Below are 13,036 nucleotides of genomic sequence, written 5' to 3' on the forward strand. Positions count from 1 at the left end.
GAGCGTTCCAAATAGTTTCGTTATTAAGACCTCTTGTGTGCAAATGTGCTAATCAAAGATTCACCTCTGTGATTTTCAATGGGTAACTTGGATTTTTTTTCTTTAATTTGTGTTAAGTCTTACGGGACCCAACTGCTCAGGTCATCGGTTACTAAGCTTAAACTCTAGTAAATCTAACTTAAGCTAACTTACGCTAAGGACAACACACACACCCATGGCCGAGGGACGACTCGAACCTCAGACGGGGGGAGTCGCGAGAACCGTGACAAAGCGCTTGAGACCGTTCTGCTACCCTTGCGGCAATGGTTAATTTATATCACTGAAACTGAGAAATTCCGATTTATTAATCAACTTACATGTGGTGTCCTTACTGAGAATGGTTTCCCATAACAGAATCTTTATCTCTTGCTGGATGAACTTTTGATAAAGAGGTTTCAGCTTAGTTCGAATATGTTACGACTTCGACACACTTTTTATTTAACAGCGAATCTCTTGAATAGACTTACAGTGCATGGGTAGTCATTCGAGGCCAATTTGCTTAGAGAGGAGTTCGAGGAAAAGGCGATGAAATGTGGTACTTTTAAGGTCACAGTATATTGGAAATATGTTGACGACACATTTGTAATTATGTCCCACGGTGAAGGTAAATTACAGGAATGTTTAACCACCTAAGTTTTATCCGCAGTAAATCCAATTCAAAATTGAAATCGCAAAGGAGTGTCTTCCATTCTAGGTTAACCTAAAGATGATGATAATTTCGGACATGCAGTATGTCTCGAAGAAAACATACAGTTTTGTATTTATGTGCAAATAGCTACCAATGGCCTTCCCAGAAGATGAATTTTCTGCGGACCTTGGTTCACAGAGCACACATCATTGCTGACGAGAGCATTATTCGGGATAAACTTCTAAGCATAACGTTTAGTCATCAGCCTTCTGATGAGTTTGAAGCAGCCCAGCTTGTGTGCCAACTTCTTCATCTAAGAGTAACAATTTGCCATTCATCCTCATATCTTGTTTCCTACATGTATTCCAATCTCTGTCTTCCTTTACAGTTCTTACCCGGTAAGTACCGTGAGATTTATCCCCTTATTCCTTAACACACACCAATCATATTGCCACTTTTCCTTCCTTCCCCAACACTGTGGTGATCCTCTTCATTCCTCGTCTTACCAGTCCACCAAACTTCCAACGTTGTTTTGCAGCATCACATCTCAAAACGTTTCGAATCTCCTCTGTTCCAAAGTTTCTACTGTTCATGGTTCTTTACTGATACGGGCTGTACTTCAACCGTACGTTTTCAGTTATTTCTTCCTGAAGTTACGTCTTTCTTTTGACACTAGTAAACTTCCCCTTGCCAGGAATGCCTTTTTCACTTGTGTTAGTTTGCTTTTTCTGACCTGTTTGCTTAGTTTGTCATCTATTATTTTGCTTACAAGGTAAAAAAATTTGTTATTTTCGTCTACTTCGGGATTACCACCGCTGACGTTAAGTTTTTCGCTATTCTCATTTATGCTACTTCTCATACTTTCTTTTATTTAGCATATCCTCAATCCGTATTCTCTATTCAGTGGACTTTATTTCGTTCAGCAGATCCCATAATTCTTCCTCACGTTATTTGAGGATAGGAGCGTCATCAGAAATACACCCTTGAACCTTTATTTTATTTTTCTCATTACTTATTCGATATTTAAATTGAATAGTAGAGTAAAAAGGCTGCATCCTTGTCTCACACACTGTCTATCCAGGCACTTCAGTCTTGGTCATCCAGTATTATTGTTGCCTCTTTGTCCTTGTACTTATTGTATATTATCCGCCTTTCGCTACGGTTTACTCCCATTTAATAATCAGTTGAGGTCCACTTTCAGGCTTACTGAGTCGCAACGCTGAAAGTCAGACATCAGGCATCACGTTCCCTATGACGCGTTTCGGAATTTATCCAACATCAAATATCCAGAAGCGATTGCTGCACGTAGATAGGGCGTTTCAAGTTGTCTGTGATATTTGATCATGGATAAACTATGAAACGCTTACTAAACTCAATTCTTAAATGATGCCTCACTTTAATCACTGTGGCCCAGTTACACTGATTGCAGAACTACTGATTATTATAATAATGGTCGCCTCCCTGCTGCATGACTATGTCACATTTATTTTACTCCTATTTTGTCAGAATTTTGAACACCTTGCACCACTTAACGTTTTCGAACCACCTTTAGAGGTCGACAAATCCTCTTGTCGTGTCCATTGATACGTGGCGCCGTTGCGGCCAGTCGCTTATCTGTATTCATTTAAGATCTCTGCGATCGACTCTGTATCGCGTGGCCGCGGTTTTCCTCTTTGGTTGCTTTTCGGCTATTTAAGCGCACGACGCTGTGGCTCTGGCTCTGAGCACTATGGGGCTCAGCTGCTGTGGTCATCAGTCCCCTAGAACTTAGAGCTACTTAAGCCTAATTAACGTAAGGACATCACACACATCCATGCCCGAGGCAGGATTCGAACCTGCGACCGTAGCAGTCGCACGGTTCAGGACTGCGCGCCTAGAACCGCGAGACCACCGCGGCCGGCGGTCGACGCTGTGACGAGAGGGTTGGTTTGGGTCGTTTGGTTGGCGCTCCGGTGTGCAGTCCGGTTGTCGATGGTCGCTCCTTGCGTATGCTCAACCTCTTTCTGTTACGTGGATAGTAGCGCTGCGGACGGAGACGTGTGTGCTGTCGGCGAGTGTGTACTGCGTCGGGTTTGAGGGGACGTTCTCGGCTGTACTGCAAAACGATGTGAACATGTGAGAGTGGCCTTGCAATGTATCAGCCTGCAACCGGATATGCTACAGAATCAAACGTTGGGAATTATTCACTCCTGAAGTATATATGTATATTGAATTTCGTGCCGTTTGCAGTTAATGACTCTGACAGTGTTTATACGCCCATGTTATCCGTTTCGTGATCACCACTGATGCACAAATAATTGAAGAGTGGTTGTTGTTGTTTGGTATTCAGTCCTAAGACTGTTTGATGCAGCTCTCCTGTGCAAGATTCTTCACCTACCAGTACCTTCTGTATCTGCTTAATGTATTCATCTCTTGGTCTCGCTCTACGATTTTTACCCTCCACGCTACCCTCCTATGCTAAGTTTGTGATCCCATGATGCCTCCCAACATGTCCTACCAACCGGTCCCGTTTTCTTGTCAAGTTGTGCCACAACCTCCTCTTCTCCCCAATTCTATTCAATACCTCCTTATTAGTTATGTGATCTACACATCTAATCTTCAACATTATTCTGTAGCACCACATTTCAAAAGCTTCTATTCTCTTCTTGTCTAAACTATTGGTCGTCCATGTTTCATTTCCATACATGGCTACAATCCATACAAATACTTTCAGAAACGACTTCCTGACACTTAAATCTACACTCGATGTTAACAAATTTCTCTTCTTCAGAAACGCTTACCTTGCCATTGCCAGTCTACATTTTATATCCTCTCTACTTCGACCATCATCAGTTATTTTGCTCCCCAAACAGCAAAATTCCTTTACTAATGTAAGTGTCTCATTTCCTAATCTAATTCTCTCAGCATCGCCAGACTTAATTCGACTACATTCCATTATCCTCGTTTTGCTTTTGTTAATATTCATCTTCTGTCCTCTTTTCAAGACACTGTCCATTCCGTGCAACTGTTCTTCCAAGGCCTTTGCTGTCTCTGACAGAATTACAATGTCAACTGCGAACCGCAAAGTTTTCATTTCTTCTCCATGGATTTTAATACCTACTCCGAATATTTCTTTTGTTTCCTTTACTGCTTGCTCAATATACAGATTGAATTACATCGGGGAGAGGCCACAACCCTATCTCACTCCCTTCCCAACCACTGTTTCCCTTTCGTGCCCCTCGACTCTGTTACCTGTCTGAATAACGTTGTCTGTTTTAGACACACTTGAGATACTGACAAAGAGTGTATATATGAGCATGAGTCTGTGCACTCTGAAATAACCACAGGTTCGATTTTCTGGCACTTCTTTCTGCCTTTTGCTATTAAATGTAATCCTTCTATAGTAGCATTCTTTTGTAAAACTAAGAGATCTATTACATTGTTTTTATTCTGGAATATAATTAGTATTTAGGATTATAAGACAGAGTATGTGGTCTGGTTTCTACACATTCTGCAGTGTTCTCATGGTACATTTTTATGTATCGTAGTTCCTGTGCAAAGGGAGTGTGAACTGTTGGTGTAGACGGTGATTGCAAGAGATTTAATTTGGCTGCAAATAATAAATGTATTCCTGTTTTGAAATTTTTCTCATGTTTCAAGGATTGTGTTACTCTTGATACTGCCCAGTTGCTGTGAGGTTTTATATTTTTGTTTCAGTGGTACAATCAACGGTGCGTGTCTTCCTTTGTAGCTGGTCGTTTAACTGGGGCCGACGCCTTGGTGGCGGCCAGTTGACATTGTAATGGATAGCACTGTCGCTGTGTTTATCAGTAGATTCCAGTTCTTCGGCGAATTTGAGTATTTTATTATTTGTTCCTGGTGACGCCAAGGCGTCCGTCTTTCCTTCTTCACCGTCCCTTTCAGCTTTCATTCAGGTTCGATCTGAGTTGTAGTTTCCGCGCACCTCTAATGTGCCATCCTTTATCAATGAAAGTTTGTAGTACTTGAAAGATACCTTTCATTGTACTGGATTTTTTAGATATTGTGAGTTGTTTCTGTAGTAATATCTTAAAAGGTGGCCTACTTCTGTGGGAGTTATTCTCAGTAAACTATTTATTGTTTCTATGATTCTTAAGATTTATGTAAAGAGGGTTTTAAAATTATTTATTGTTTGGGGAAGTGCTTTGATGCCCGCATACATTTTCTCTGTTCACCAATGTTTCAGATTATTGGGGAATTATGTATACAGGGTGGTCCATTGATCGTGACCAGGCCAAATATCTCAAGAAATAAGAGTCAAACGAAAAAACTGCAAAGAACGAAACTTGCCTAGCTTGAAGGGGGAAACCGGATGGAGGTGTGGTTGGCCCGCTAGATGGTGCTGCCATAGGTTAAAAGGATACCAACTGTGTGTTTTAAAATAGAAACCCCATTTTTTATTACATGCTCGTGTAGTACGAAAAGAAATATGAATGTTTTAGCTGGACCTCTTTTTTCGCTTTGTGGTACATGGTGCCGTCTGATAATTCACCCTCCGACTCGCGAATTGTTGAATGTTATATCTTCGTTTATTACTCCATATTTTCCTCTTATATGTCACTCCCCTCACGGAAATCCGAATAGGGGACTAATCCGTAATCTTTTGCCGATGAAGAGATCATCACGACACGTTTACAGACCACATGCCCTATGGGTAAACCCTGTGTGTGTTTATACACCGTGATTTCCATTGCCCTCTGCATTGTCACGCCATTGATAATTTCTGATTCTTCTGCCTTTTAGGGGTGGTTTTCCACACCAAGGATAAGAGAGTGCCCTGCACCTCGGTCCGCTCCTCCGCTCTTTTGACAAAGCTGTTTCCAGAACGAGGTGACTTCTTAGGCTGATGATTTTTATTAAGTGAGTGGCTTCGAAACCTAGGCACAAGATGTTCTGATAATTAGTCAAAGACGCACTAAACCAGGCACACTAGCCGAAGAATATGGAAAAAGATTTTAATCTATGAGTTCATTGTCATATTTGGGAAACCTGTCGTAAAAAACAGGACGGATCCTCAGTAAGCACAAAGTAAGTCATATTTCGCTCTGCAACGTTGACAGCACCACGAACGAGTGACAAAGTTTCCGATCACCTTTCCTGTCATTTGTTTTGTGTAATTCTTATTTGAAGCTTTGGTTGTCCAGTTATTACAAAGGAGCATGCGAAAGTAAGTTACACATTCGCTTCAAGCTAAAACCACTGTGCAACTAGAGCGGCCCCTTCTCAGGACAGATTGCATGTGTCTTGTTTCCTTGCAGACACACCTGTGCTACGGAACCGATAACAGCTGTATCAATATGTGGGACTGAAATAGTGCGCCAACTGAAAACTTACTCCAAGCTTTAAGTATGCGGGACAGTACGATTCATGTGGGAAAAAATTCTAAATTGCACACAGCCTGACCGTGAAGTTCTGGCAGTCTATGGGCCAAAATGCAATGTCGCGCCCAACCGTTAAAGATTTCTTGCGTCCGTTAAAGATTGCTTGATGGTCCGGAAGGTTTTCATACGTCAAACAGACAACTGGCTCAGTCCATGCACAATTTAAGTAAAAGAGAAAGCAATCTCACCTTTAAGAAGTTATGGAGCCAGCCGCTTTCTGTAACAAACATAAAAAGACGCCGCCTCAGTGCAGCTCGTAATGATACATCGACGTCCCAGCTTTGACTGACTGGGCAGTCACAGATGCAGTTTGTAGTTCTTTGTCGCCGATCATCGTCTCCGGTGCGTGTTTACCTGTGGCTGCAGGAGCTGTGTTGAGGTCCGCGGGTTTAGGAAGATGAAGCAAATGTTGGAGCGTCAGTCCTTTGACTCTCTCTGAAGATAATTATCAAGGTGTTGATGGTGCTGATGGAAAGATTATAACAAAACAGGTAACGAAAAACCATCAAACAATTGCAAGTAATGACTTTTCGCGAGTCACTCACAGCAAGTAATTATAATGGAAGTTTCGTTCTTAGTTTCTTAGGACGGAAGGGCATAGGGGATACTAATTGTGATGGGCGATGGACCTCTGCGGCGTCGTAACGTATGTTAAGCTTGTTGCAATCCTGTGTCGACAAGCGCCAGCCTAGCTCTTAGCCGCAGCGCAAACAGGATTTAATTAAAACCACAGGGCAGCCAATAGTGGTAAGCCGTGGTGGCTCTTCCGTAGAGCAAATTCCAGAGCCCGCGAATAGTCCCTGCAAAGTTGCACCAATTCAAACACTAAACTGTTAACAACTTCGGTATCACTGTGTACGACGCAGGAAAACCAATTGTCACGGGTAATCTAATGTCATGTAAGAACAAAGGGACTTCAAACAATAATTTATAGGTAGTTATGGCAGGCAAAGTATATTCGTCTTCATAAAGAGAACACCACGAACTATTAGCGATAGGACGCTGATATTCCCATATGTTCATTAGTCTGTTCTGCAGAAATGATTAGCATTTGAACTATGTAGGCCTGCGGGTTCAAAGTCAACATCGATATCGCGGCGCAACGCTACCTACAGACAGAAAATCCTAGGAAGTTCTGGTCTCACGTTAAATCAGTAAATCAGTCCTTTATTGTATGATTATATAATAGCGGAACAAACACTAGTAGCACTTCTGTAAAAAAAACCGGGAGTATGCGTGCGGAATTATTTGAAGTAGAATGATCATATACAATTAATTGTTGGTAAGGAGGGGAACAGGTTGAGATTCATTCGGAGAGTCCTTAGAAAATGCAGTCCATCAACAAAGGAGGTGGCTTACAAAACACTCGTTCAACCTATACTTGAGTATTGCTCATCAGTGTGGGATCCGTACCAGGTCGGGTTGGCAGAGGAGATAGAGATGATCCAAAGAAGAGTTGTGCGTTTCGTCACACGGTTATTTGGTAAGTGTGATAGCGTTACTGGGATGTTTAACAAACTCAAGTGGCAGACTCTGCAAATAGAAGTGCTCTGATTCGCGGTGTAGCTTGTTGTCCAGGTTTCGAGAGGGTGCGCTTCTGGATGAGGTATCGAATATATTGCTTCCCCCTACTTATACCTCCCGAGGAGATCTCGAATGTTAAATTAGAGAGATTCGAGCGCGCACGGAGACTTTCAGGCAGTCGTTCTTCCCGCGAACCATACGCGACTGGGACAGGAAATGGACGTAGTGACAGAGGCACGTAAAGTGCCCACCACCACACACCGTTAGGTGGCTTGCGAAGTATAAATGTAGATGTAGATGTAGATGTACCGGTAAAACATGCTTGCGGTTTTCGTTGGCGCTATAAAACGAAGGTAATGGGTCAAAGGAACGTGGTGCATACATCCAGGAAACTGCTGCTACGACGAAGTGTTTCGGCAGTGCAACGGAGGTGTGCAGACGGTCTATTGATGGCCGTAGACTACGACAAGATGGGTCAGGTGGCAATACCCAAATCACTCCACGAGAAAATCGGCACATCATCTGAATGGCACTGTAGGCCAGTCCTGTGTTCTCCTCGGCTCTGGCGTAACAGTGAAACAGTGTAACTTATCATATAGTATCAGGGGTGACAGTCCGTTCCCCTTTATTACGACAAGGGTTACGTGGGCGTCGCCCACTTCTCCGCCTACCTTTGAAGAATTCAATTGGCTCTGAGCACTATGGGACTTAACATCTATGGTCATCAGTCCCCTAGAACTTAGAACTACTTAAACCTAACTAACTTAAGGATATCACACAACACCCAGCCATCACGAGGCAGAGAAAATCCCTGACCCCGCCGGGAATGGAACCCGGAAACCCGGGCGCGGGAAGCGAGAACGCTACCGCACGACCACGAGATCCGGGCTTTTGAAGAATGTGCGAAACATCTAGACGGCAATGGCGTATGGAACGACATCACTGGGGACGGAAATGGCATCAGATAGTGTTCTCGGACGAATCCAGGTTCTGTTTGTTTCAAAATGATGGCCATATTCTGGTTCGCCCCAAACAGGGTGAGAAAAATCACAGTGACTGCACTCGCACAAGACATAAAGTGCCTTAAGGCCTTGTGAGGTGGTGTGCTATTGGGTATAACCACAAATCACAGTCGGTGCGTGTCCAGCGCACTGTTACCGGTACGACCTACGTGAATGATATCCTGTGACCCGTAGCCATATCCTTTCCGCACATCGGCCCAGAAGCCATTTGTCAGCAAGACATCGCACGACCTCATATTGCTGCTCGAACTCGTACGCTCTTGGTGTCGTAGGTTGTCAGCCTTTTGAACTGGCCGCCATATCACCACACGTGTCACCAATCGAAAATCTATGGGATATGGTGAAACGACAGGTGCAGTGCCGTGATCCAACGTCAACTACCACTGACGAAACAGGTCAATGTAGCATGGGTGATTATACACTACTGGTCATTAAAATTGCTACACCAAGAAGGAATGCAGATGATAAACGGGTATTCATTGGACAAATATATTATTCTAGAACTGAGATGTGATTACATTTTCATGCACTTTTGGGTGCATAGATCCTGACAAATCAGTACCCAGAACAAGCACCTCTGGCCATAATAACGGCCTTGATACGCCTGGGCATTGAGTCAGAGCTTGGATGGCGTGTACAGGTAGAGCTGCCCATGCAGTTTCAACACATTACATCAGTTCATCAAGAGTAGTGACTGTCGTATTGTGACTAGCCAGTTGCTCCGTCATCACTGACCAGACGGATTCAGTTGGTAAGATATCTGGAAAATGTGCTGGCCAGGCCAGTCGTCGAACACTTTCTGTATCCAGAAAGGCCCGTACAGGACCTGAAACACGCGGTCGTGCATTATCCTGCTGAAATGTAAGGTTTCGCATTGATCGAATGAAGGGTAGAGCCACAGATCGTAACACATCTGAAATGTAACGTCCACCGTTCAAAGTGCCGTCATTGCGAACAAGAGGTGATAGAGACGCCATACCATCACTCCAGGTGATGCGCCAGATTGGCGATGACGAATACACACTTCCAATGTGCGTTCTCGGTGATGTCGCCAAACACGGATGCAACCATCATGATGCTGCAAACAGAACCTCAATTCATCCGAAAAAATGATGTTTTTCTCATCCGTGCACCCAGGTTCGTCGTTGAGTACACCATCGCAGGAACTCCTGTCTGTGATGCTGCGTCAAGGGTAACCGCAGCTATTGTCTCCGACCTGATAGTCCATGCTTCTGCAAACGTCGTCGAACTGTTCGTGCAGATGGTTGTTGTCTTGCAAACGTCCCTATCTGTTGAACCACGGATCGAGACGTGGCTACAGGATCCGTTACAGCCATGCGGGTAAGACGCCTTTCATCTCGACTGCGAGATACAAGGCTGTTGGCAACCAGCACGGCGTACCGTATTACCCTCCTGAACCCACCGATTCCATATTCTGTCAAGAATCATTGGATCTCGACCAATGCAAGCAGCGATGTCGCGATACGATAAACCGTAATTGCGATAGGCTACATTCCGACCTTTATCAAAGTCGTAAACGTGATGGTACGCATTTCTCCTCCTCACACGAGGCATCACAACGACATTTCACCAGGCAACGCCGTTCAACTATCTTTTGTGTATGAGAAATCGGTTGGAAACTTTCCTAATGTCAGCACGCTGTAGGTGTCGCGACAGGCGCAAGCCTTGTGTGAATGCTCTGCAAAGGTAATCATTTCCATATTACAGCATCTTCTTCCTGTCGGTTACATTTTGCGTCGGTAGCACGTCATCTTCGTGGTGTAGCAATTTTAATGGCCAGTAGTGTAACATAGGACGCCACTGGATACTTATACGCGTCGATGCCATCACGCAAGGAACAAGTTATCATGGTGCATGGCGGAGCCTTCTGGCTACCAGGCAATAAAACACATACTGAACCGAGGTGAATGAAATGCTAATTATTTTTGAAAAACGTACGATTGTACATGTCCTGTGAATATGAACGTTCTGTCTCTGGTCGTTCAAGATGTTCTGTTTTTTCTTAACTTGAGTGTAACTTTTATTGAATACTGCAGCAGTCTTCTAACTGACAACTACCTTACAAGATAATTACCAGAATCCTGTAAATAGTACTCGGAACTTTCTGGCAATGGTTAAGTTCCTGGACGATAGAAATTCGTTGCATTCGGGGACCACCGTGTGGGCGCCATATCAGTAAGAAAATATTTACTCCCCATATATTCTTCTTCCGTTGCCTGAACATTTCGTCTGTGGTCAAGGTCGAAGGCCCTCCTTCCCGATCAGTATCACCCACTTCTATGTGATCTTGGAGGAATTGTTGGCAACTTTTCAAAACGGCTGGCCCATAGACTGCCAGAACTTCACCGTCAGTGTGTGTCCAATTTCGAATTTTTTTCCACAGGATTCGTACTGTTCCGCAGCTTGGAGTTCGTTTTCAGTTGCCACACCGTTTTAGTCCCACATATTGATGCAGCTATTATCGGTTCCGTAGCACAGATGTGTCTGCAGGAAGCACGAGACATGCACTCTGTTCTGAGAACGCGCCGCTCTCGTTACACAGTGGTTTTAGCTTGAGACGACATGTAATAAAGGCCAACCAAAGCTTCAAATAAGGTTCACACAAAACAAACAAAGGGAAAGGTGATCGGAAACGTGGTCCTTCGTTCGTGGACATTTAAATGTCTGCTTTACCAAAGTGAAGAACCTGTTCGCACGTATCGTGGCGAGCGATACAGGTTCAAACCATGAACCAGTGATGAACATTTAGATACTCTGTTGTTCATCTGGACCACTTCATGGCTTTATGTGAAATTATGAGTAGTTTCTATAAGGCCACAAGATTACGGCATTGGCTAGATTCCCAGTGATTGATGCTCTACCATCAAGAAAAAAGAGCGATGCTAGCACTTCCACTGTTGTTCGTTACAGAAAGTTCAATATACTGCAACGACGTTTTCTGAAAATGACAGTAAGCATATAATTTTGCTACGGTTAATGCTTTTAACTCCGGCATCAAAAAAGACATTGAAGCAGACATGGTTTTTCTGATGGAGTGACCACTCCAATTAACAAGATTAGAAATCTCTCGGGAAGTTGAATGTAGTAACATGATGACAGACAACAGATCTGACTCACACAGTGGTTGCGGTTACTACAAGCCACACCACAAGTTGCGAAACGGGACTAAATTTCTAGTAGTTTACTGTCGAGTTGAGATTTTCACAAATTTTTTATTTGTATCTTACAGAAACTAGCAATACGGCAATAAACAGCCTTTTAAACAAGCCGCTAACGGCAATGAAGTAATTTATAGCAATACAACAGTTTTCAAAAAAAAATTATACACAGAAGCTTGCAGCACGGCAATAAATTACCTTTTAAAACACGACGCTAACGGCAATCAAAGTAATTTATACCAATACAACAATTTAAAAAAAATTTAATGTACATTAGTAAACAGGCTACTAAAGTAAATACAAAACTTTGTTAGTAAAGTACGGTGAGGTAGTGAACCTACCAACAACACCATTAAAAAAAATTAAACAGGTCTCAGCAAACACATGATTAATGGAAATAAAAGGCATTTACAAACTTAGAGGAACTGAAAAAATTTTAAACGAAAGTGTCCTGGAATACAATTAGAACATAACAGATATGACGGACCCGTGTAAGGCGGCCACAAATCACCCACTCAGGGACGCTCAGCCTAGACAGAATACTGCCCAATTTAAATACGTCCGTAAACACAATTGCCGCTCTCAGGCTGGTCACTGCACCGACTTTTAGCCAGCGAAAACTTGTTACAAGATGGCTTAACTTGCTGACAGAATTAGAGCCAACCTCGTGCAAGGAAACATTACACCACACAGTCCTGAATAAGCGACCACATGATCAACCAACAAGAAGCAAGAATTTACTCATAACACACGACAGGATAGTGAAACAATTAAACTGCCAAAACTACACCTCCCATCGGACAGTAACGAGAGGAGGAGGAAAGATCACTGTCTTCATTTACACCGGTGCCAGGGACAGGAAATCCGGTCGCTGGAGACCACAAGGCAGAAGAGACGCTGGTTACACAAAATTATTACTTAATGATTAAACCTTCCACGAATATAACTTGCAATTATGCTCGAATAGACAGTACACGACCTCCGATGGCAAGGATCCACATATCCGACCACGCACGCGTCGCCAGCGTACCCAACACGCCACGGTCACGCGACAATACGCTCTGTCACCGGAGTTCACGTCTTCTCTGCAACGTTGAAGGGCAGTGACCGCTCCTCCATGTTAGGTTGTCTCCTTTTAAACTCCAGTGTTGAAACGGAGGATTTAAAGAAGCTTGTTAACGTCCCACCAAGGCGAAATGAACAGCAACTACTCGTGGGGCGATACTGGGAGCTCTTCCGTCAACT

Source organism: Schistocerca gregaria, chromosome 6 (assembly GCF_023897955.1).
Source record: "Schistocerca gregaria isolate iqSchGreg1 chromosome 6, iqSchGreg1.2, whole genome shotgun sequence".
NCBI classification, from domain to species: Eukaryota; Metazoa; Arthropoda; class Insecta; order Orthoptera; family Acrididae; genus Schistocerca; species Schistocerca gregaria.